This window comes from Bubalus bubalis, chromosome 2 (genome assembly GCF_019923935.1).
Source record: "Bubalus bubalis isolate 160015118507 breed Murrah chromosome 2, NDDB_SH_1, whole genome shotgun sequence".
Classification (NCBI taxonomy): domain Eukaryota; kingdom Metazoa; phylum Chordata; class Mammalia; order Artiodactyla; family Bovidae; genus Bubalus; species Bubalus bubalis.
Window position 1 is genome coordinate 40,080,170 of NC_059158.1, and position 25,938 is coordinate 40,106,107.

At 39.0% G+C, this 25,938-nt stretch overlaps 1 protein-coding gene and 1 non-coding gene across 5 annotated transcripts in view; one reads left to right on the top strand and one right to left on the bottom strand.

Annotated features, from left to right (window-relative positions):
• ZFAND3 (zinc finger AN1-type containing 3) overlaps positions 1–25,938 on the bottom strand; it is a 327,210-nt gene that overhangs the window by 285,452 nt on the left and 15,820 nt on the right. The gene's annotated exons all lie outside the window — the stretch shown is intronic.
• Positions 10,174–10,255, top strand: TRNAL-CAA. The gene has a single exon. It is a non-coding gene; the product is annotated as a tRNA-Leu (tRNA).

Genomic DNA, 25,938 nt, shown 5'->3' on the forward strand with positions numbered 1-25,938 from the left:
GAAAAAGCTCCAAGCTTTCATGGAGTATCATCTCATCTTATGTTCACCTCAACGCCTACTGGGGCTTTAATAGATACTAAGCAATATTCAGTAAATAAATGCCATATAAATAAACAACCAATTAAAGGCACACAAACCAAAAGTTGTTCTGGTCAGAAAAGGTAGCTGAGGTGGCTTTTGAGAACACAAAAAAGAAAATTTATTACACATGCTATAACTGAAATCTAGTCTACCTTTTTAGAAGAAATGCTAAATGAGTATCCCCCTGAGCATTAACACTGGAAACAAGTTACAAACAAGGAAAGACATAATGCAATCAATTCCTTACCCAAATGATACCTCTAACATTAGCCACTTCTACAAAGAGTATAAAATTTAACAGATATTCTCAGCTCAGAATTAGCATTCTGTTTTCCCCTAATTCATTGTATTTCTAAAGAGTCAGCCAGCAGGGGAAGAGGAAGCTCATTAACTAGTCAAACAATAAGGCTAACAAATTTTTAAACTGTGGAAAATCTAATTAAACTTCTGAATATTAATCACAAGAGTCACCAGTGCCCATGTATTTATAATATTTTATAATATTATTTTCACATCATATAAATGGAAATACTCCATAAAACTGTCACTACTTACCTCAACTTCTTTTGGGATATAGAGGTACATTCCAAACAAATAAAATGTAAACACATATCTTTTTGAAGCCAGAAAAATCAGTATTAATCAAAAGTCAAATGACAGTGGAGAAAAGTTGCTACTTTCTGAAACATGACCCAAACTGACTGAAGTACAAGGCCAGTCTCATAATCCCAGCAGTGAAAGTCGCTCAGTCGTGTCCGACTCTTTGCGACCCCATGGACTGTACATAATCTCAGTGACCATTTATCAATTTAGTCTTCATCTGCTGTTCATCCCAAAGCTTCATCTTTTGGGACCCTCCCCAAAAGCAAACCTCATCTTTAGTCTGTGACCATAAGATTCATCAGAAAATAGCTAGGGCCCTAGATTATATATTTCTGAGATGCAGTTTAAGGAGCATCACAGTATCTGTTGACAATTAGATGAACAGAGTTACAAACGATATGCAGAAGAACTTACAACAAGAGGATCAACAAGAGGAAACACTGAAAGTTAAGTTCAAATTGCCAAACACAGACTACTCAGATAAAAGCTGCTCTAGACAAAAGTGAGTCATGATTGTCTTTATTAAAAAGGGCTGAGACAGGGCTTCCCTGGTGGCTCAGTGGTAAAGAATCCGTCTGCCAATGCAGGAGACATCCCTGATCTGGGAGGATCCCTCATGCCCCAGAGCAACTAAGCCCATGCACAACTACTGAGCCCGTGTTCAAGAGCCCAGGAGCTGAAACAACAGAGCCCACACGCTCGAGGGTGCGTGCTACATGACAAGAGAGCCCACCACAGTGAGAAGACCACACGCTGCAATGAGAGAAGTCTGTACAGCAACAAAGACCCCACACAGCCAAAAAATTAACAATAAAATATTTTTTTAATTTTTAAAAAAGGACTGAGACAGACAAAATGTAATACTGTAATACAATATTGTGTTACAATACAAATAATGTATACAAAATGTAATACCTAAATTTTCTCTGTTCTACTTAAAAAGTACTTCCATATATGTTATCATATTTGATCCCTAACACAACCTTTCTGAAATGCAGGAAATATGCTTACTTTACAATGAAAAAAATTAAGATGTAGAAAGAGTCTGTCTTACAAAGCTAACAAGTGGTGGGGAAAAGATGTAAACTTAGGACTTTCTCGCTCCTAAGGCATAACTCTTTGCATCACAACATGATGTCTTTCTAAAGCAAGGGCTAGAACATGGTATTGGAAATGTGGTTAACCTGCTTCCATAGACACAAAAATATTTTTTAGTAATAGATACATGAACAATTATATGCCAACACACTGGACAACTAGAAAAAATAAATTCTTAGAAACACACAACCTAACAAAATGAGTCATGAAGACAGAAAAGGCTGAACAAACCAATTAGTGGTAAAAAAAAAAAAAAAAAAAACTATTCAGTTGCTCAGTCGCATCCGACTCTTTGCAACCCCATGGACTGCAGCATCAGTAATCAAAATCCTCCCAACAAACAAAAGTCCAGGCACAGATGGCTTCACTTGTGAATTCTACCAAACATCTTCAAAAGAATTAATACCAATCCTTCTCAAACCCTTCCAAAATAAAAGAAGTGGAGGGAATACTTCTAAATTCTTTTTATAAAGCCAGCATCACCTGATAACAAAACCAGGCAAGAAGAGTACAAGAGAACTATAAACCACTATCCCTAATGACCATAGATGCAAAAATTCTTTAAAAAAAAAAATTAGCAAATCAAATTCAACACTATTATTAAAAGGATCATACACAATTAAGTGGGATTTAGTCCAAGGATGCAAGGATGTTTCAATACCCACTCCTCAATCAGTGTGACACAAAACAACAAAATGAAAGATTAAAAACCGTATGATCATATTAACAGGTGCAGAAAACCAACTCAAGATGGATTAACAACTCCCAACACAGAACTTGAAACCATATAACTCCAAGAAGAAAACACAGTGAGTAAGCTCCACATCAGCTTTGACAACGATGTGTTGGATCTGACACCAAAAGCAAAACATTAAACAAGTAGGACGTAAATTAAAAACATCTGCACAGCCAATAGATTGAAAAGGCAACGTACAAATGGGAGAAAACGTTTACAAATCATGTATCTAATAAGGCTTAATATCTAAAACATATAAAGAACTCATAACAGCAAAAAAGCAAACAATCCAACTAAAAAATGAGTAGAGGAACTGAGTACATTTTTCCAAACAAGACATACAGACAACAGGTATAAGAAAAAGTTGATATCAGAGAGGATTACCAAAAACTTGGAATAAAGAATAAGCATTCACATCACAATCAAGATCCTAAATGCCTCACCAAAGAATTATTGTATCTCTCTCGTGAACCTCAAACTTCTAACAGCTTGCCTTCTAAACTGCTCTTATTACTAAATTTATTGGTTTTAGCTTTTTTGGACCAAAACATATAGAACTGCAGAAGCTTCAGATCAGCACAAACAACCATAATTAGTACAATTTTAAGCCAGCCCATTCCTCACAAGTGAAAAGGAGAAATAAGAAATAAAATTTTTTGTAATTTAAGCTTAATCTATGAAGTCTCATTATTAATATTAGCAATACCTGTATTTTATACATGAGAACACAGACATTGCCCAAGATCAGTCAGGATTGTAACAGAAAAGTTGATTCCAGAATCCTCTATTAACTACTATATTAGGTTGGTACAAAAGTAACTGAGGTTTTGAATTGTTGAACTTTGCTGTTTGATACTGGAATACATTCTTAAATATGGTTATGTTATACATCATTTTAATAAGCATTTCTTGTTTTATTTTTTGTTATTGACTTATTACTTGCTGTTTATATTTATTTTAGTCTATGGAAATGATGTTAGACAAAAAGCAAATTCCAGCAGTTTTTTTTAATTCAAGTTCAAAATGGGTCATAAAGCAGCAGAGACAACTCGCTACAAAGACATGTTTGGCCCAGAAACTGCTAACGAAGGTACAGTACAGTGGTGGTTCAAGAAGTTCTGCCAAGGAGACGAGAGCCTTGAAGATGAGGAGCATGGCAGCCGGCCATTACAAGCTTGCAATGACTGATTGAGAGCAATTGTCGAAGCTGACCCTCTTAAAACTACACGAGAAGCTGCTGAAGAACTCAACGTAGACTATTCTACACTCATTTGGCATTTGAAACAAATTGGAAAGATGAAAAAGCTCAATACGTGGATGCCTCATGCTACTGCTGCTGCTAAGTCACTTCAGTCGTGTCCGACTCTGTGTGACCCCACAGACGGAAGCCCCCCAGGCTCCCCCGTCCCTGGGATTCTCCAGGCAAGAACACTGGAGTGGGTTGCCATTTCCTTCTCCAATGCATGAAAGTGAAAAGTCAAAGTGAAGTCGCTCAGTTGTGCCCGACTCTTCGCGACCCCATGGACTGCAGCCCACCAGGCTCCTCCATCCATGGGATTTTCCAGGCAAGAGTACTGGAGTGGGGTGCCATCGCCTTCTCCGGGGTGCCTCATGAGCTGACCGAAAAAATCATCATTCTTAAGTGTCATCTTCTCTAATTCTACACAACAATAATGAACCACTTCTTGATACGACTGTGATGTATGATAAAAAGTTGACTTTATACAACTGGCAAAAACCAGCTCAGTGGTTGGACTGAGAAGCAGCTCCAAAGCACTTCCCAAAGCCAAACTTCCACCAAATAAAGGGCAAGGTCACTGTTTAGTGGTCTGCTGCCTGTCTGATACACTACAGCTTTCTGCATCCTGACGCAACCATTACATCTGAGAAGTAGGCTCAGCAAATCAATGAGATGCACCAAAAACTACACCACCTGCAGTTAGCATTGGTCAACAGAACGGGCCCAAGTCTCCATGACAATGCTCGACTACACATCATAAAACCAACACTTCCAAAGCTGAAAGGACTGGGCTACCAAGTTTTGCCTCATCCACCACATTCACATGACCAACAGACTACCACTTCTTTAAGCATTTCAACAACTTTTGTAGGTAAAACGCTTCCACAACCAGGAGGAGGCAGAAAATGCTTTCCAAGAGTTCGGTGAACCTCAAAACATGGATTTTTATGCTACAGAATAAACAAACTTATTTCTCATTGGCAAAAAATGTGTTGATTGCAATGATTCCTATTTTGATGAATAAAGGTGTGTTTGAGCCTAGTCATAATGATTTAAAATTCACGGTCCAAAACCACAATTATGTTTGCACCAACCTAATATAATCATGCCCTAATATGTCCCTCCATTATATTTTTAAATTAAATCAACATATGCGCTTTTTACCTGAACTTATGTCTCCCCTAAAGATGGCACATTCAGAAAAACATTTTGCATGTTGATTTCTCCGTCTGGTGGACTTATAGTGGGGGTTAGGCCACCATAAATGGCAAAGCAAGATAAAAGCCTTATTTTTGTGTGTTTGAATTTTCTATCCTGAACATATATTACTTTTGTAATCAAAAATACAATAGACATTATAAGATTTGTTTTTCCCCTCAGTAATTTATTTTGGCAGGAATTTTCACGCAATCTACTTACTTATCCAAGTTTCTAACAATACAGTTTAGAGTCTTAGAGGTTTTAGTGTTTTCTTCCTACTTCTTGTATATATGACACTGCTCACAAGCAAAAACTTGGAAACAAAACAGACTTATAAAATGTACTGTTTAAGCAAATTTTATATACCATAAGTTCCCTTCTGGCATACAAAACAAATGTTTGGAACTCAGAACTCCTCACTTTCCCTTAAAAGCAAAGTTGTAAGTATGGTTAAAGCTCCTAGATTATCCCAGAAAGATTATTTAACCATATTATTACTGAATTCTAGTAATAGATTGGAGAAGGCGATGCACCCCACTCCAGAACTCTTGACTAGAAAATCTCATGGGCGGAGGAGCCTGGTGGGCTGCAGTCCATGGGGTCACTAAGAGTCGGACACGACTGAGCAACTTCACTTTCACTTTTCATTTTCATGCATTGGAGAAGGAAATGGCAACCCACTCCAGTGTTCTTGCCTGGAGAATCCCAGGGACAGGGGAGCCTGGTGGGCTGCCGTCTATGGGGTCGCACAGAGTCGGACACGACTGAAGCGACTTAGCAGCAGCAGTGACAGGATTACTGACCTAGGTATCAAAATCCAGGGTCAAGCTATACAATAGCAAGAAACAGAAGTTTTAAAAAATCCAGCTTTTTTGACGCTCAGGAACACTCCTCGGCACATTTTTTAAACAGGCAGCTTGCCCTGTTATCTTTAGATGGCCCTTTAGCTTGTGCCCCCTCCCCCATCCCTGCTCTCATGTGACCCCTGTGCCCACCTGTTATGGAACTCCACCTCAAGCCTGGTCTCCCATCATGCAACCTTACCCAGTCCCCTCTTCACACCGATCTTACCAATGTAAGCCTCACTTTCAGGTGTTAAATTTAGAGTGATATGAATGAACCAACTCACACTAAATCCCTTAATTCTAAGCCGGAGCATTTCTGATCACATAAAATGAAGTGAAATATTCAGACCACACCAAAACAAACATTATGACCTAAAAGTGCACCAATCACAATCAACTTCTCACAACTCTTTTACTCTTTTTTTCCCTAAGCCCACCAGGGTTTGAAAAGAAACAAATCATCAAAGATATCTACAGTGGAGAAAAGATTAAAAGCAGAGAGAGGACACCCTCTGAGAAACTTAAAAGTTTAGAAATACAGTACACAAAGAACATGTGAAATTAAAGAACTATGACTTAGTTTAAATTAACACCAAATGTTAAGGGAATACAAAAATTATATCTTTAGAGACGGTATACCTGCAGCTGACCCTGGAACAATATGGGGTCAGGGGCACGAACTCTTCATGCCATCAAAAATCTATATATAACTTATAGTCAGTCATCTGCATCTGCAGATTCAATCAACCAGAGTTTATGTAATACTGTAGTATTTATTTACTACTGAAAAAAAAAATCCACATATAAACAGACCTGAGCAATTCAAACCCATGTTATTCATGGATCAACCTTATATGACAAGCAGGAGGCAGAAAGACATTCCAGGCAGAGAGAAAATGAGAAGGCAAGGAGTTTGGAAAGCAAGATAGGTCCGTGAGGTAATAAAGATACCACACTGGGTTAAAAAAGGAAAGGAGTGTGGTTTTGATCTGGAGGTATATGGGACCAATTTGAAAAGATGATCTCAAGCAAACAGTACAGTACAGAACTGAACAGACCAAAACGGGACCCCTTCCAGGCAATCCTTTGCTTTGCAGAGTGTCCTATATACTGTAGGATGTTTAGCGGTATTCTTGGCTTCTACCCATTTGATGTCATTAGCACCTCTTCTCCACTAAGTGATAACAACTAAAAATATCTCCAGACACTGTCACATGTCCTCCAGGGGACAAATTCAACCTCCCCACCACCCGTGAAGAACCACTTACCTAGTCTAAGCCCTTTTATGAGATAAGGAAACTGAGTCTCAGGGAAGTCACATAACTTGCTAAGGTCACATAGCCTGATTCTGCTTTTGTCAAGAGCTAGAAGATAAGTCATGGAGAAGGCAACGGCATCCCACTCCAGCACTCTTGCCTGGAAAATCCCATGGACGGAGAAGCCTGGTGGGCCGCAGTCCATGGGGTCGCTAAGAGTCGGACAAGACTCAGCGATTTCACTTTCTCTTTTCACTTTCATACATTGGAGAAGGACATGGCAACCCACTCCAGTGTTCTCGCCTGGAGAATCCCAGGGACAGGGGAGCCTGGTGGGCTGCCGTCTATGGGGTCACACAGAGTCAGACACGACTGAAGCGACTTAGCAGCAGCAGAAGATAAATTAAGAAGCATGTTAAATTGGGCTTGCGATCTTCTTAAGGAATGCTCAGAAATATTTCTAATGATTCTTTAGAAGTTATCACAAAATTATTTTTGATGCCTAAACTGGACATTTTAGATGTAACACATACTATATATGCTATAATCTTTTCTCTTGTTTCTGTATTGCTTTAAAGAATTCATGTTTAACCAACAAGTCCCAAACAAAGCAAAAAATATATTAAGCTACAAAAGGAACCAAAGCAGGAACCAGGCAACTACGGTAAAACATTAACTGGTCAGATCCCTGAGTACCTGAGGAGTCTAAGAAGCCAATTTTTCCTAACAGCTGAAAACCTATCCTTATAAGTACCAAGTTGTGGTTCCCCATGCCCCCAGTTTTAACTGTCTTGGACAGTTATCTTTATTTTATATACTGCCTTGCCCTCTTAAGCAAAAATATAAAAATACCAAATAAAATTTTAACTCTATTTTAAGATTCAGGGTTATTATGAAATCCATTTATAACTATACTACAACACTTTGAGATCAGAGATTATTATAAGTAAGGAACAATTAGTTTTATGTGGCTTATGTAAAGTATGCTGCTGCTAAGTCGTTTCAGTCGTGTCTGACTCTGTGCGACCCCATAGACAGCAGCCCACAAGGCTCCCCTGTCCCTGGGATTCTCCAAGCAAGAACACTGGAGTGGGTTGCCATTTCCTTCTCCAAAGCATGAAAGTGAAAAGTGAAAGTGAAGTCGCTCAGTCGTGTCTGACTCTTAGTGACCCCATGGACTGCAGCCTACCAGGCTCCTCCGTCCATGGGATTTTCCAGGCAAGAGTACTGGAGTGGGTGCCATTGCCTTCTCCTATGCAAAGTATATGGGGATAAAATTAGGTGGTTAGGTAAAACAGTATAGTCTGAAGTCAGACTACAGAGTTTCTGAATTTCATCTCAAAGAGTAAGCATTCATCCTGTTCTTTTGGTGCGTAAATGATATTAACAGGTCTGTTTTCCAAAGATCATAAATTAATGGAATGAGAGAAAGCCCAGAACCCAGTAAGAAGTTCCATTTAAACACAACAGGCCAAACAGGAGGCAGAGGCTGCCTGACCTGCTGTGGCAGTGATGGTAAAGAGGGAGAGAAAAATATAAGATATAGGCAGAAGATCAGTTTGGTGAATAATGGAGGAGGTATAAAGGTCAAAGATGACTCTGGCTTCTGGCTACATAGGTATAACTAAGACTGGGAAAACAGTAAAAGAACCTCATTTCCAAGGAAAAAGATAACAAGTAAGATTTGGGTTTTAAAGTCTAGACTCATTGAACTCAGTAACCTAGGTTTTATTTAAGCAAGTTAAATCTCTACTAAATTTCACCCTCAGTGAAAAGGGGAGAAATAAGACACATCCAATTTATTTGTGAAGATTGAATAACACAGTAATAGCACTTTGGAAAGAACCAGTCTAAGAAATGACTTTTCCTCTTTTTTTTAAATTCCTGGCAAAACTACCCCTGCGTACAATCTTCACTGGGTACCTTTATTTCCCTATCTAAAACCTTTCCAATCACCCTAAAATAATTCACATTCAGGCCACAAATGGCTTCTTCCTGGACGTTCTGGTCCACTGTGCGGCTGTTTTATTTCAGCACTGTGTTTCACCTCTGCCGTGACAGTCTTTATAGCATCTGTTTTTTCAGGAAAATTACAAGGACATTAATTCTTAAAGTTTCTTTTCCATTAACACATTTTTCGTCTCTTTGTGTTTCTTCTACTCTATCTTATCTACTTCCTACTACCCCAATCCTATTTCAGATCTGTACTACATACTTCAATAGCTTGAAAGTCTCCAACTTTTTCCAAAAAGTTAAAAAAAAATTCACCCCACTACCACCATTACCCACCCCCCCAAAATCCTCCTGGCTGTGAAGTTCTGACTCTTCTGGACAAAAAGGGAGAAGTTAACATGTGTTTCTCTTTGTGTTCAACCTCAAGAGAGAAAAGGGTAAAAGCTGGAACATCATACACTCTCCCTTTCAAAAGAACTTCCAAAACTGACTCAGACTCTGTAAAGAAAATCACAAGTTTAACAAAGACTAAGAATGGACAGGTAGGAAAAAGGAGAAGAACAGATGACTGTAACACACAACCCGCCAGTTCGTTCTGTATTTCACTGGACACGGTTCACAGCCTGTATCTGCCATCGTGTCCTTCAAGAGTAACTGCCCTCCAGAAAAATTCCTGTTTAGATGAAGGATGGATATCAGACACCCAAGATGGCAAAAGGGAATTAGACAACATTCATATGTTGTCAGAGGTGAATCAATTAGATAATCCCTCTAAGAACTTATTAAAGTTCTCAAAGTGTGGTCCCCAGAGGAACATCAGCATGCACATCACCAGGGAACTTGTCAGAAATGCAAATTCTTCGTCTGCATTTCAACAAGTCTTTCATGTGACTGATACAACCTACCATTAAGATCCTCAGCACCTCCTTGAATCTAGGTTTATTAGGTACACAATGGTGCTTGCTCTCTGATTAATGTTGAGATTTCCCTGTATTCTTGAATATCTAGAACAGTGCCTGACACAGACTATCTGACTCAATAAATGTTTACTGAATGAACTGAATGAATGGCCTTAAAATAAACTTCCCCCTTACTAAAATCGTGTTAATGCACTTGTTTCTTATAACCAAAGTAATCTTGATTAGGCAACGTGCACACAGAGCTGTGATGGTCAAGTGGTTAAGGCCTTGGACTCAAGATCCCACGGGGTCTCCCCAAGCAGGTTCAAACCCTGTTCACAGCACTTGTCAGCGCTTTCCTGTTCAAGTCACAGAACGACCGGGCTCCCCTGGCAGCTCAGATGGCCAAGAATCTGCCTGCAATGCAGGAGACCAGGGTCAGGAAGGGTCTGAGACACCAAGGGTCTCCCTTGGGTCAGGAAGATCCCCTGGAGGAGGCCATGGCAACATCCTCCAATATTCTTGCCTGGACAATCCCCACGGGCAGAGAAGCCTGGAAGGCTACCGTCCATGAGGCTGCAAAGAGTCAGGCACGACTGAGCGTCGAAGCGCAGCATAGCACCTGAATAATAAAACAGTATTCACTGATATGTTTTAAGATTTCTGTCAAACTTTGGAGTTGATTTTTTATTTAAAGATCTACTTTTACAGGAAAAGATGACGTTGAAGAACCTCACTTGTCAAAATTAGATGTAAGTTAATGAAAGTTCCATACAAAATAGAAGTTTAAAGGAAGAAGTCGATAGCTTTCTCCTCAATAGTCCTTATTAGCCCCGTCTATAACTGTCTTCAGCTTCATATAATTCAAAACCAACAGCATTAATTTAGGCAGGAAACATATCCCTCCCCTATTTTTTCAAATAAGTCTTCATTGGCACCCTCTCCAGTTTAAAAGTTCCACAGCGAGTTCAAGTTATGACAACTCAAGCAGTTCTATTTCTGCATTTCCTAATTAAAAACTTACCCGAAAAATGATTTCTAACCAAAGTCAGAAAGAAGATAGCAGAGAGTAGTTCATGATTAGGCTACAGAAACAAAGGGAACTCCACAGAGGCAAACTACCCAGTTTCCCCATTCAGTGCTGCAACTTCAGAAATCTAACGATCCTTCATTTACTCAAAAAATGAAAATGATAGGAAAATTCCCTAGTGTTGACAGCAGGTGATTTTTAACTTCACTGCTGCCTGACAGGCACCTACAGGCTTTACCTGGCCTCAATCTGTCCAGTTTGGAACTGCCAATTAGTAGCTTCTCAAAAGCAAATCTCAATGTAAGTCATTAAAAAAACTGCTTTTCAAAGTGTCAAATACAATGGATAAGTCAAACTCAGCACATTAGAACAAAATAAAACCTGGGTGCCCAATCCAGGCTGTAATTGTCAGAGCCAAGGGACAAAGGATATCACTCCAGTGCAAAAAAAGGATCAAATTCTCAAAACAGCTGTGATACACATACTCCTCCTCTTAAATACAAATACTCTTAAATACTGCAGCAGTCGAACAGGTGTCTTCATTCCTAAGCTTACCCTTTCTCAACTGAGGTTCCCCAAGACAGAATTAAGCACTAATGCCCTAAGGCACAGGCTGGCAAACCTTTTCTGTAAATATTTTAGGTCTGTCAGACCACATGGTCTCTGTCACAACTACCCAATTCTGCCAGTGGAGCTTGAAAGCAGCTGTCAACAGTTAAGTAAATGAATGAGGGTGACTGTTCCAATGAAACTATTTATGGACACTGAAATTTGAATTTCATATAATATTCACAGAAATACTATTCTCTTTGCAATAAGCATAAAACATAAAGTGATTCTTATAAAAGATTTTAGTTCTTTGGCTAGATATAGCTGAGCAGCAGTTTGTCAACCTATTCCCTAAACCATCCTTTGTATATAATAGATTAACGTCTCTCTTATGCATGCAGAATGGTACTAATTACACACCATACTACAGAGAATTGAAAAAATGCCACTCAAATCATTTTTCATGTGTCTACAGTGCTCTATGTAATACAATAATACTCTGTCTAGTACGAAACTAAATGGTGAGATTTTGTTAGCAGTTGTTAACTTGGACAAATAACTTTAAGAAGAGTAACTTTTAAATTGTGCAAAGTCTCAAAATACAAGAAATATAAACAGCAACTTTCATATCCAGTATATGAAGTCACTCAGTCCTGTCCGACTCTTTACGACCACGCTCCTCCGTCCATGGGATTCTCCAGGCCAAGAATACTGGAGTAGGTTGCCATTTCCTTCTCCAGGGGATCTTCCCGACCCAGGGATTGAAGCCGGGTCTATCTGCATTGCAGGCAGACGTTTTACCATCTGAGCCACCAGGGAAAATCCATATTGCACTGGATAATATAAATCAAACTACTACAAATTAAATCTCTGGTTAGTAGGGACTTCCTTGGAGGTCCAGGGGTTAAGACTCCACGCTTCCACTGCAGGAGTCACAGGCTCAATCCCTAGTCAGGGGACTAAGATTTCACATTCTGCACAGCATAGCCAGAAAGAAAAAAAAAGAAATCGCCGGTTAATATATTGCCAGAAATAGGAAAGCCCAGAATTCAATGATCATCTTTCAATATATTTTGTATCCTCAGATACTGTTTCTTCGGAAAGCAGAACCTACCTGATTAAAAATCACAAGCAAAAATTACAGGATTGCCTCAGACACTTACATAACTAGACTTGAGTTCTAGCTCCACCTCTTTCTAGAGGAGTGAGCCTGAGCAAGTTCCAGACTCCCTTTACTCATCTGTTAAGGGGAGGAAATATTTGCAACCCTCCTAGAGTCAAAAGTACATAACCATACTCAAGCGAAGAGTCTTGTGTACTACACAGTGCTACAGAAAAATCAGTTGCCATTATTAGGTGCTCAATGGCTTTTTTCATATTATCTCTTTCCACTTTTTTTTTTAAACCACCCTCCTGTGTTAGTTTCTGCCAAGCCGCAGGTTTAGAGGAATACTGTGCATCTAGTTGTACACTTCATTCAACACATTAAATTTAAGCAAGAGAGGCTCTGTGAGGGCAATAAAGATGACTGAGATGGTCTCAGCACTCAGTTTAGAATAAACTCAAACACGAAGACATGGTCAGTTAGTGCTCTAAGAGGAACAAATAAACCAACATGAATACTGTAAGATAAGAAAAAGTTTCCCGGGTATGTAATAAGGCCCCAGGTAGGTGATGGGAGAGAGACTGTACAGAGGGAACTGCAAAAGCACACACAGAGGTAAGAGAACACTCCACACACTCAAGAAGGCAGGACAGTTCAAGTTCTAAAATTCCAAAAGGACAGTTTCATTTTTAAAATCTAATCGGAAGACAAAAATCCTCCCATTAAATCTCTGAAAAGCAAGTATCTTGAAGGATAAGCAAAGGGCTCATTTTAAGCTAAAGGGTTGGGAAAATTATAAACCATGCTAGCTAGCTTCAACCCACTTAATCATTTCCCAAAGCACTTTATAAACAAGATCTAAGAGGATATGTGTATGGGGCACTGAGTTACAGGGAAGGGATGTCTCGTCTAGCAAATCTCTGAGGAGGTGGAGACTGGCATACCTGGCTCTCTTGATGACACGTGCGTACTTGTGCTAAGTCACTTCAGTCGTGTCCAACTCTGCAACCCCACGGACTGTAGCCTGCCAGTCTCCTCTGTCCATCGGATTCTCCAGGCGCGAATACTGAAGTGGGCTGCCATTTCCTTCTCCAGGGGATCTTCCCAACCCACGGATCAAACCTACATCGCTTACGTCTCCTGTATTCACAGGCAGGTTCTTTACTACTAGCACCACCTGGGAAGCCCCCTTGATGACACATTCAATGTACCAATCTGCTTCAAAAACCATCTCCTTAAATTCTGCAAGCTACCAGAGTTCTCAGTAAGAAAAAGCAGTAAGGCAAGTTAACTCTTAAGAGTTATGTGTGCTTACTTGAGAGCAGCGGGGAGTGGGAAACCTTGCCTGCTCCCTCTGGAGTTCATCTTCTTTCTTACATCATTAAAAACCTTGCCTGTAAACTAATTTCATTGATGTTTTCTTCTCCTTTACCAAGAACAATAAAATAAATTTACCTTGAAGCTGTGCCTGAGCATGGTAAATTTTAACCCAGAAGGCTAGTGAGTGATAAAAACGATATTCTCTAATTGTCACCTCTCCCTCTCAAAACTGCCACTGCGTCAGTCACACCACTAGTGGAAGATTAAAGACGGCCCAACTCTCTGCCAGGCCTCTGACGGAGAAGGCCATTCCCCACCCCACTCCCTTGAACCTGGGCAGGCTCTGTAACTGCTTTGACCATTACAGAGGTAACAGAAGTGATGCTATGCCCCTTTCCAAGCTGAGCCTGTCAACTCTTAGAAATAATCATAAATTGTTTTTTAAGGCCCTAAGTTTTAGAGTAATTTGCTAAGATAACTGGGGCTTTCACCACACTGCAACCAAAATACTGCTTCACTTATAAAAGGAAATAAAAATTAAGGAGTTACAACTTATCAGACAGGTTTCTAAAAGAATATCCTGTCAACTCTCAGAGCATAAAAAAGACAACCGAAGTGCCCTAATTCCTCCTAAGAAACCAGAATGACCTAGTGTCAGTCAAGTTACTTGAAAAGGTTATAAAAATCAAACTCCATGAGTATACCCAAGTGATGCATTGACTCTTTACACCAAAAAGAACCCTCTGGTCTGGAAGGTTAAGATACCAAGAAGAAGTCATCTCCCGAAAGTAGTCTTTAGAAAGGAGGTGGGTAAGAGACCATTTTCACTTTATGCTATACACAATTCTGAATTGCTTCAAATAAGCAGATAACACTTTTAAATATTTAAAAAGATATTTCCTTTGAAGAAACCAAACCACTGTAGCCCTAACAACTTTTAAATGCCTTTTTGTTGCACTAAGATGATGGCAAATGCCATTCTTAGCTAGGCTTTCACAGAATGAAAGATCGTGGCAGCCCCCAAATGGAAACCTATGCTTTCTCTGTCTCTCTCTCTCATCCCACCAGCCACATGTCTCTGAACAGCGTGGCACTACCATTTAGCACGGGCTTCCCAGGTGGCGTAGTGGTAAAGGATCTGCCTGCCAGTGCAGGAGACACAAGACACAAGGGTTCAATCCCTGGATCTGGAAGATCCCCTGGAGAAGTAAACGGCAACCCACTCCGGTATTCTTGCCTTGAAAACCCCATGAACAGAGGAACCTGGGAGGCTACAGTACACGTAGGTGCAGCGCTGGACACAAGTGAAAGACTGCACACACACACACCAGCCAACACAGAGCTCAGCAAAGGGAGGGCTTAGGACTGGAGGCTGTTTTGACTTCCTTCTTTCAAGCTTTGAAGGGTACTAGGTAAAAAGACAACTGTTTCAGAACCTCCTCCCATGCCTCCAGCAACTGTGCTAGGCTTCCTTGCAAACCATTTTCCATAGTGTTCTCTTCCTGAGGCCTCTGCCACACTCCTCACCTGAAGAAAATTACCAAGATGGCTGAACACATGTGAAAAAGACTGGCAAAAAGTCAAATCAGAGAGATGAGGGGCTAACAAAAAAGGAAAATAATTGCTCCCTTGAATATCTAAGTTTTCATAAACTATCCACATCTCTAACCTATTCTCTTTAGACCAATTCCTTGCTTCTAAGAAACTCCATTAGGAAGCATATATAAGAAAGATGAAATTCAGAACATTTTGTTCTACTTCCAATTATTAATGTCATGTAAACAACCAAAGTGGGAAGGAAATCAACACAAGAAAAGCTACAAGCTTTCTAAATTATCACAGGGTTTTGCTAGGTTCTTCTCTGATGTATCATTAAGTGTTTAAGACTCACTGTTGTCTAGAAGACTTTCCAAGGCCCTGTCCCAACCCTCAGTTTATGGCAGATTCCCTTAAAGAACAGAACCAAAGGTTCAGCAAGTTCCAGCTACCAACTTTCTTCCAAAACATTATTTATTAGAGTCCTATGATCTCAGATTCAAGTTATTCCACTTACTAAACCCTAATACTACAAGTCAGTTTCCATCCCTCAGAGGAAATCACAGAATACACAAATCAAGATATAACATGAACTGATAAATAAGAGTTCTATAAAAACTTGATTAACAAAGAAAAATGTAAGTACAAGTTTGGCAAATTTAGATATTAAAAAAAGCTTAGTAAAAATGACCAAGGATCACCCATACTAAATACATTAATAATACAGAGCAACTGGAAGAGCAAGAGATGGAGAAGAATCATGGAGCACTATTTTTCAAGTAGTATAATATATGCAAAGTTAAGAAATGATCTTATATACCCAGCATTAGTCATACATCTATTAACTTTTGAGATATGTTCCAATCCCTTTTTTTTTCCCCTAAAAAACTAGAAGGTTCCACATAGATGGTAGAAAAATTATTAGAGTTCTGAAAATGTTAAAGAACCATGAGATGTCTGATTCAGAAAAGAAAAGGAAAAGGGGTCTCATTTACCAAAGATTGTTGCATATAGTGAAGGTTTTTTAATGAGGAAAATGTCAAGTAACTGAAAAAACAGGCTCAAATGTCAAGTCATTAGGCAAACATGGTCTCTGAACAGAAATACAGTGAGCCACAAAGTTCCCAAAACAAAACTCTCATATTAGCTCTCAGTGTTGCCTTTGGCTTCAGGGAGACAGGCAAGATTTTACAAAACTGGACCATAAATGAAAACAGGCACACTTTTGTTTAAAAAGTAAATCACCTTAATAGTCAGTACACAGTGGGCTAAAGGCATTAAGATTTAAAAAATCATCCCCAAGTAGAAATCAATACATAACACATGAGATGGTTTGCAACTGGGGTGCTCAAAGGGCGAAGGTATCTCACGTACCATATCTAAAACCAAATCAAGGAAACTAGAAAAACAAGGCTGAAATATAAAGCTATCTAAGAAAATCACAATCAATTCTTGTCCATTACCTGATGTTAGGTAAGAAGGCATGCTGATAAGCGACTTTTGTGTTATTGTTGTTAAAATTTAAAAAGCAAATTAGGGTATCTATAAACAGGAGAACAGAGGAACAAAACAGTGGTATACTCACACAATAGAAACTATTAAAAAGCACACAATAATAAAAGGAACAGACTACTGATGAATATCAAAACCACTATACTGAGTCAAGGAAGCCTTACAAAAAGAATACATATCACCTAAATCCATTTATATGATCTCCAAATCAGGCAAAACTGATCTACAGTAGGAAAAAAATTTTCCCAGGGACAGAAGAGGGGGAGTAGAATGACTATAAATTCAAGTACCTTGAATTCACAAAAGTGATGCTCTGAACTGAGGCAAACTTATAAAAGCATTATAGTCACAGATGTAGTATAACCTAAAAAGATTGTAGTCAACTGGTTCTGTGTTTTATTAATGTAATTAATCTTCCTCTTATCTCTGATTTTTCTAATCAACTGGCCTCATGAGTTTGGTTAGCATAATTATGGCCCCCAAAGTCTTAGGAAACCTTCAATATAAGAGTTTCAACCTTTGGAAGCCAAGGACCAGGCCACAGTTAGCAATACCTCAAAATTTTAACACCAGTCCTGTGAAGATAATCATGCCTGAAGCAGCCATCTGGTTTCTCAGCTGTAAAATTCCGGTTATTGTCCTGCCCACAACAGGCTTGTGAGGATAAATGAGGTAACAAACATTAAAGTATTTTAAAAAGTTATTATGATTTCACAATGTCACTTACTGTTGGACAAATAAGGAAAGATTACTTCAACAGGAATAAGGTCACTTAAGAGAACTTTCCAGCACAAACACCTGACCTCCAGTAATTAGTAGAACTACAAACTACCACCCCATGTACGACAGGTCCTTTTGTATCACCCACGTTCAAGTACACAAAGTAACAGGGGAGACACACAGTCATAAAATGGCTCAGTGGCACTCGCTCAGAAAGCGCTACCTCTGGCAAACCCAAGGTTCACAACACTACTAAGCAATTTAAAAGCCCTAATTCAAGCAGTTATCACCAAATAAATTATCTTGACCATTTCAGACAGATTCCCCATGAAGACCAGCAGTAGCACCTAAGGATTTAATCAAGACCTCACTGTGATTTTGAAAATTTCTCCTCAATCCCTACAGTTACTCAACAGATTCAGCAAAACTTTAAGATTATTCATTTCAGGCTATCATCAAAAAGTCTACAAATAATAAATGCTGGAGAGGATGTGGAGAAAAGGGAACTCTCATACACTGCTGGTGGGAATGTAGATCGGTGCAGTCATGGTGGAAAACAGTACAGAGGTGCCTTAAAAACTACAAAGCAGAGCTACCACATGATCCAGTAATCTCACTCCCAGGTATATTTTGGGGGAAAAAGAAAAGTTTAATTTTAGAAGCCACATGCACCCCAATGTTCACAGCAGTACCATCTACAGTTGCCAAGACATGGATGCACCCCAAGTGCCCATCAATAGAAGACTAGTTTAAGAAGATATAACATAGGGGCCTCTCTGGTGGTACAGTGGGTAAGAACTCATCTGCCAAAGCAGGGGACACGGGTTCAATCCCTGCTCTGGGAGGACTCCATGCTGCGCAGCAACAAAGCCTGCACGCCATAACTACTGAGCCGATGCTCTAGAGCCCGTGGGCCGCTAAGCCCACATGCTTATACTAAGTATACTAAGTACTTATACTATAAGTACTACTAAGTCCACTAAGCCCACATGCCCTAACTACTGAAGCCCACGTGCCCGGAGCCTGTGCTCTATCTACATCAAGAGGAACCATGACAATGAGAAGCCCCAGGTCACCACAACTAGAGAAAGCCGATGTGCACCAGCAAAGACCCAGAGCAACCAAAAACAAATACATAAATATATATATATGCAGATGTGTGGTGGAGTATTACTTGGCCATTAAAAAAAAACCTGACATTTGCAGCAACATGGATGAACCTAGAGAATATAATGCTCAGTGAAATAAGTCAAATAAGTCAGACAGAAAAAGACAAATAAACACTGTGTATCACTTACATGTGGAATCTAAAAAAATAATACAAATGAATCAATATACAAAACAGATTCACAAGACACAGAAAACAACAAACAGGGAGAGGGAGGGGGAGAAGAACAAATTAGGGATATGGGACTAACAAGTATTTTATACTTGAAATAGATAAGCATTAAGGATTTACTGGACAGTACAGGGAATTATAGCAATATCTTATACTGGGTTGGCCAAAAAGTTTGTTTGGGTTTGTTTTTCCATAACATCTTACAGAAAAACCCAAATGAACTTTTTAGCCAACCCAATAATAACCCATAATGAATGTAATCTGCAAAAAAACAAACAAACAAAAAAGATTACTCATTCTAATGAGAAACAGTACCATACTTGAAGACAGGGTCATCTGCAGAAAACGGAGATATACTTAAAAGTATAATTTCTCTCTTTTTTTAAAATAGTGATTGAAGGGGAAAAAACTAAGTTTCATTTAAAAGTAGTTTAAGCCTAAAATTCTAGGCTCAAAGTTTATAATCACCACATGCCCTGTAGACAAAAGAAACAAAAAGAAAAAGGGGCTGATTAAAGTTTATCCAAAGGCCTTCATCATTCGTTATTTACTGATTAGTTATAATGTGCTCAGCACCATTATAAATTACAAAAGATACAAAAATGTATCCTTTATACAACCATGTAATAACAGAAATCTGGGAAGAAGTAGGAAATGCATACTAAATCCTTGAGCCAACTTTTCAAAGGATCAACAAAGGCTCTTCTTTGTCCCAGAAGCAATTCAACTGTACAGAAAAAAAATAAAGATGAAAATATTTAAACATTTGCTCTCCAGCACAGCAATGGCCCACCTAAAAAAAGACTTAAAACTTGGACACAAGTTATCTTTCATACCAGAATCAGCAGACAAATAGTTTTAAAATATCATTTAAAGCTACTTTTTTGATTCAGCAGAGCTACCACAAAACAAATATTTAAAAGCCAAGTCCAGCCAAAGTCCTTGCAACATGTGGGAGGGGAAGTCTGAATTTCAAATGTTTAAATGAAAGAAAGGGTGAGAACTCCTGTGTGAATAGATGACGACGAGTACTAAATATAGTCCAGCTACTTGCTACGGCCTATATATTATGAAAATATATCTAACCTTCTTTTTACAGGAATCATCACTATTTCCAAGCAGTTTAGAGTAGAAGTGTAACATAATGAGAATACAAGCTCTGAAGAGAGTCAAGCCTCTGATTTGGTATGCAAAATCTTGGAAAACTGACCCAGCAATCCCACTATTGGGCATATACCCTAAGAAAACCATAATTTCAAAATGACATGTACCGCAATATTCACTGTAGTACTATTTACAATAGCCAGGACATGAAAGCAACCTAGAAAGCAACCTAGATGTCCATCGACAGATGAACGGATTAAGAACTTGTGGTACATATACACAATAAAATATTACTCAGCCATAAAAAGGAACGAATCTGAGTCAGTTCTAATGAGGTGGATGAACCTAGAGCTTGTGATATAGAATTAAATAAGTCAGGAAGAGAAAAAAAAATGTTGTATATTAACACATATATATGGAATCTAGAAAAATGGTACTGACGAACCGATCTGTAAGGCAGGAATAGAGAACAGACTTGGGAAGGAGAGGGTGGGGCACACTCAAGAGAGAGCATGAAACATGCATGTCACCATACAGCTAGCGGGAGGCTGCTGTGTCACACAGGGGGCTCAGCCTGGTGCCCTGGGACAGCCTGGGGGGGGGGGGGGGGGCGGGGGGGAGGCTCAAGAGGGAGCAGACGTAGGTACACTTTTGGCAGATTCATGCTGCTGAACAGCAGAAACCAACACAACATTGTAAAGCAATTATCCTCCAATTAAAAATATATTTAAAAACAGAAAAAAAAAAAAAAAAAAACCCCTTGGTTAACTGACTAAACTTCCGTTTCCTTGTCTGTAAAACAAGAAACCACCAGTATTTCACCAATGACACAATTCCTATGAGGATTAGGGAAATAATACATATAGAGCGACAGTTATCCTGTAAATGGCAGCAATTCTTAACTGCTTCCAGTATTAATGCATATTTGAGCTAATATCTAAAACAAACAAACAAAAAAAACTGAAATAAAAAGAAATTAGAAAATACTGAGATGAAAACAATATACAAAATTTATAGAATGCAGTTACAACAGTGCTAAGAGGGAAATTTATACCTGTCCATATCTGTATTAAAAAAGATCTCAAATCAAACTAACATTCCACTTTAAAACATGAGAAAAAGAGCAAACTAAATCTAAAGAAAGCAGAAAGTGAAAGTCGCATCCGACTCTTTGCAACCCCATGGACTACAAAGTCCATGAAATTCTCCAGGCCAAAATACTGGAATGGGTATCTATACCCTTCTCCAGAGGATCATCCCAACCCAGGGATCGAACCCATGTCTCCCGCATTGCAGGCAGATTCTTTACCAGATGAGCCACAAGGGAAGCCCAAAGAAAGCAGAAGAAAATAATAAAGATAACCAGAAAACAATGCTATTAAAAAAAGAGAAAACAATAGAGAAAATAAATGAAATCAAAAGTTGGTTCTTTGAAAAGATAGACAAAATTGACAAACTTTTAGCTGGACTGACCAAAAAAAACAAACAGAGAAAAACCAAATTATTGGCTTCCTGAGGGGCTCAATGGTAAAGAATTCACCTGCCATGCAGGAGACATGGATTCGATCCCCGGGCCAGGAAGATCCCCTGGAAAAGGAAATCGCAACCCACTCCAGTATTCTTGCCTGGGAAATCCCCTGGACAGAGGAGCCTGGCGGGCTACAGTCCACCGGGCCACAAAGAGTTACGCATGACTCAAGGACTAAGACAACACCAACGACAAATTTTAAAACTTTCCACAAAGAAAAGCCCAAGCACAAACACATTCACTGATGAATTTACCAAATATTTAAAGAATGAACACAAATTCTTCACTCTTCCCAGAAAAATGGAAGAGGAGGGACCACATCCCAACTCTATCTATGAGCCCAGTATTATCCTGATACCAGAACCAAAGATATCACAGCAAAAGAAAACTAGAGACCAAAAACTCATATAGTCACAAAAATCTTCAATAAAATTCTAGCAAACCAAATCCAGCAACAAATAAAAAGGATTATACACTAAGACCAAGTAGGATGAATTTTACAGTATATGAATTATCTCAATATAAAAAAATTAAGCAAAAAAAATGATAAAGCAATTGAAACTTACTTTCTACATTTAATAATGTAATATTAAGGCCATATTCAAAAATTTTCAATCTCTTTCATAACCAGAAAATGCTAATCTCGAGGTTTTAGCTGAAACAAATAGCAGCAGCAGCACTTCATACATGCATCAAATTCTAAGCCAGGAGATCAAGCACCACCTTTCTAATCTTTCTGGGTTAAAACAGCGCGCAAGCCCACCTTGTCTGCAGATCCAGGCAATGACTGGACCTCCCTGTCAGTCTCCAGGTTGTAAAGCAGCAGGAAGTCAAAAGGGCTTCAGCCTGGTAATTCTAAAATGCAGCAACAACAAGTTGCCAATATACTTATGAGATTATTACACTATATCCACATAATTTTAAGGGCTTCCCTGGTAGCTCAGCTGGTAAAGAATCTGACTGCAATGCAGAAGACCCCGGTTCAATTGCTGGGTTGGGAAGATCTCCTGAAGAAGGGAAAGGCTTCACACTCCAGTATTCTGGCCTGGAGAATTCCATGGACTATATAGTCCACGGGGTCACAAAGAGTCAGACATGACTGAGCAACTTTCACTCACTCACATAATTTTAAATAAATTTAAAGTGTATCTTTGTGTATTTACCATTGACACATATTTAACATCAACATATTTATTTTTAATTCTCTTCCAGTAAATAACAGGGCAGTATACAATTTTATAAGAGCTCACCTAAAAATTCAATGACCCAACTGTCCTTGATCACAGATTTCAAGTGCTGAAATGCTTATAATTCCTCAAAATCATAATACAGCAGTCTTATAGCTAAATAAACAGAAGCCTTAATACCAAATAACATGCAGCAAAATCACGTTTTCATAATACCTGAAAAATGCAACTCAACCTTAATTCTAAATCACACTATGTATAGACTAATACGTACTCTCTTCTGGGTCATACCAACCCATACAACCGTAACCATGAATAAAAGAGTATAAATCAGTATAAACCAAGAAGTATACCCCACACATTACTTCATATCTCACCTAATTTTTCCTAAATATATATACTGAACTTTATTTTTAAGAAACAAATTTTATCACCTCCCACACAGTTTCTTTCTACACCATCCCCACATATGGGATCCAGTGTCTTCAACAACACAGATGTACTTCAAAAATACAACATATAATTGGAACAACTTCAGAAAAGATATCTGAGTATTTAAAGGGATGAAAATGAAGACTAAATAGACCTTCTAGAAAAACCAAAGTTGAGTAAGGAGGATTAAAATCTATAAAATTAAGTAAAATATCAAGACATATGAAATGAGTGCCATCTTGTCCACCAGAACCTAGAGACTACAAGGACAAATCAAAGTACCTCTAATTAAAGTCTAAGACATTAGAAGTTCAAGCTTTGGTTTTTTTTTTAAATATAACCTAAAAACAAATTATTACTGGTAGAGAATTAAAAGAAACCAAAATTATAAACAGATGCAAGAAAAGTTTCTTAATTCAGGATTACAGGCTTCTTGGATCATTAACAGAAGCTGTTAATTTTGGGTACACATGGAACATAATTACAGCAATTTTCCACAAAAAGTACCTTAGTACCACACTGGGCAAGAATACTGCTGAGATGCACGATGTGACTAAAAAAGCATTACTTAAATTCTTCTAGCACTCTTAAGCAGCAGAGAAGTTCCAATCATCCTCTTACTGGACACTCTCTGCAGCATGACTCTCCTGCCACTTCCTCATTGCACCATCCCGTCTCTTGGTTTCAGAGAACCTATACTGACCTGACTTCTCTGTCCATCCATCCCCCTTCCCAAGCTCCACCTATTCCACTTGTGTATCTCAGGGTTCCATCCTCAGCTGTCGTCTCATTCTATACAATTGGATCTCAAAAGGAAAATGATACACAGGGTAACAATTCAGTTGCTCAGTCGTGTCTGACTCTTTGGGACCCCATGTCTGCTGAACCCCAGGCCTCCCTGTCCATCACCAACTCCCAGAGTTTACTCAAACTCATGTCCATTGAGTCGGTGATGTCATCCAACCGTCTCATCCTCTGTCGTCCCCTTCTCCTTCTGCCTTCAATCTTTCCCAGCATCAGGGTCTTTTCAAATGAGTCAGTTCTTTGCATCAGGTGGCCAAAGTATTGGAGTTTCAGCTTCAGCATCAGTCCTTCCAATGAATATTCAGGACTGATTTCCTTTAGGATGGGGTAACAGTCAAGGGATAAGAAAAAAAGGCAAGAATGAATTGCACAAATCCCACCTTAGATCCACTAAACTGGAGCTGGGAGAAGCAGCAGTGATGTGATTTTTAGAAAAGACTCCCAAAATAATTCTGACAACCCCGTTTGTACTTGAGAGAACCACTGGTCTAACGGCACTTCCTGTGTGATCCTAATTGCTCTACTGGCTTTAGCTATGATCTATGCACTCATGTCACCTTAAATGGCGCAGCCCTAAATTTTGAAAACCTAAGGCATTTCCACATTGGGATGGTCAGTAAGTCCTAAAATTCAATATATCTGATATCATTTTTGTAGAGTGGCAGTAGGAGTAGTGGGAGAAGGCAATGGCACCCCACTCCAGTGTTCTTGCCTGGAGAATCCCATGGACGGAGGACCCTGGTGGGCTGCCATCTATGGGGTCGCACAGAGTCAGACACAACTGAAGAGACTTAGCAGCAGCAGCAGTAGTAGCAGTAACAGAAATAATAATAATACCCACCAAGAAGTGATTAGATAGCCTGGCTAAAAACAGACTCTATCCATCTACTGGAATACTCTGTTGCCATTTAAAGAAGCAAACCGAAATGCATAGGCTGTTTTGGGGAGAACGCTAAGATATATTAAGTAAAAAAGGCAAGGTAAAGAATAGCATGCACTTCACTACTCTTATTAGTGTTAGGGGGAAAAAAGGGGGTAAATGTAGTGTATGCACAGGAAACTTCTAGAAGGATACTCAAGAAACTTAACCATGATTCTTGCCAGAAAGTGGGACTAAGGATATGGTGTAGGAAGGAGACAGCCCTTTCACTGCATATTCATCTCTGCTGTTCAAATTTTTTACTGTATGTACACATTCTTTTTCAAATTAAAAAAAAAGCAATTAAAAGATACTATAAAACTATAGATATCTTTACATGCTATCTGAAAAAGGGCTTGTATCCAGAATACATAAAGAACCTCTATAAATGAAGAAGAAAAAGTAGACAACACAATGAAAAAAAAAAAAACGAACAAAACGTCTGAACGGGCACTTCATAACAAGTTTTAGCCAAATGGCCAACAAAGAAAGATACTCAATTTCATCAGTCATGAGGAAAATGCAAGTTAAAATCACATTGCTGCAACCCTACACGACTAAGTAGAAAGAGACAGTATTGATGTCTCTTTACAATATCAAGTATTGATGAAGACTATATCAAAACAATATTAAGTACTGATGAAGATGTGAAATGACCAAAATCCTCATACAGGTGACAGTAGTGTACACTGGCATAAGCACTTTAGAAACTGGCAGTGCCTACTAATTTAAACCAACATCTTGTAACCCAACAACTCTACTTCTGGGTGAAACAGCAAAAGAAATGCGTGCCTATATCCACCAAAAGATATGTGCAAGAATGTTCACAGCGGCATTATCCAGAGTACCCCCCACACCAAAAAACTCTAAAAAGTAGAACAGATAAGTTACGTGAGCATACAATAGAGTACCACAAAGCAGTGAAAAATCACTGCCTCTCTT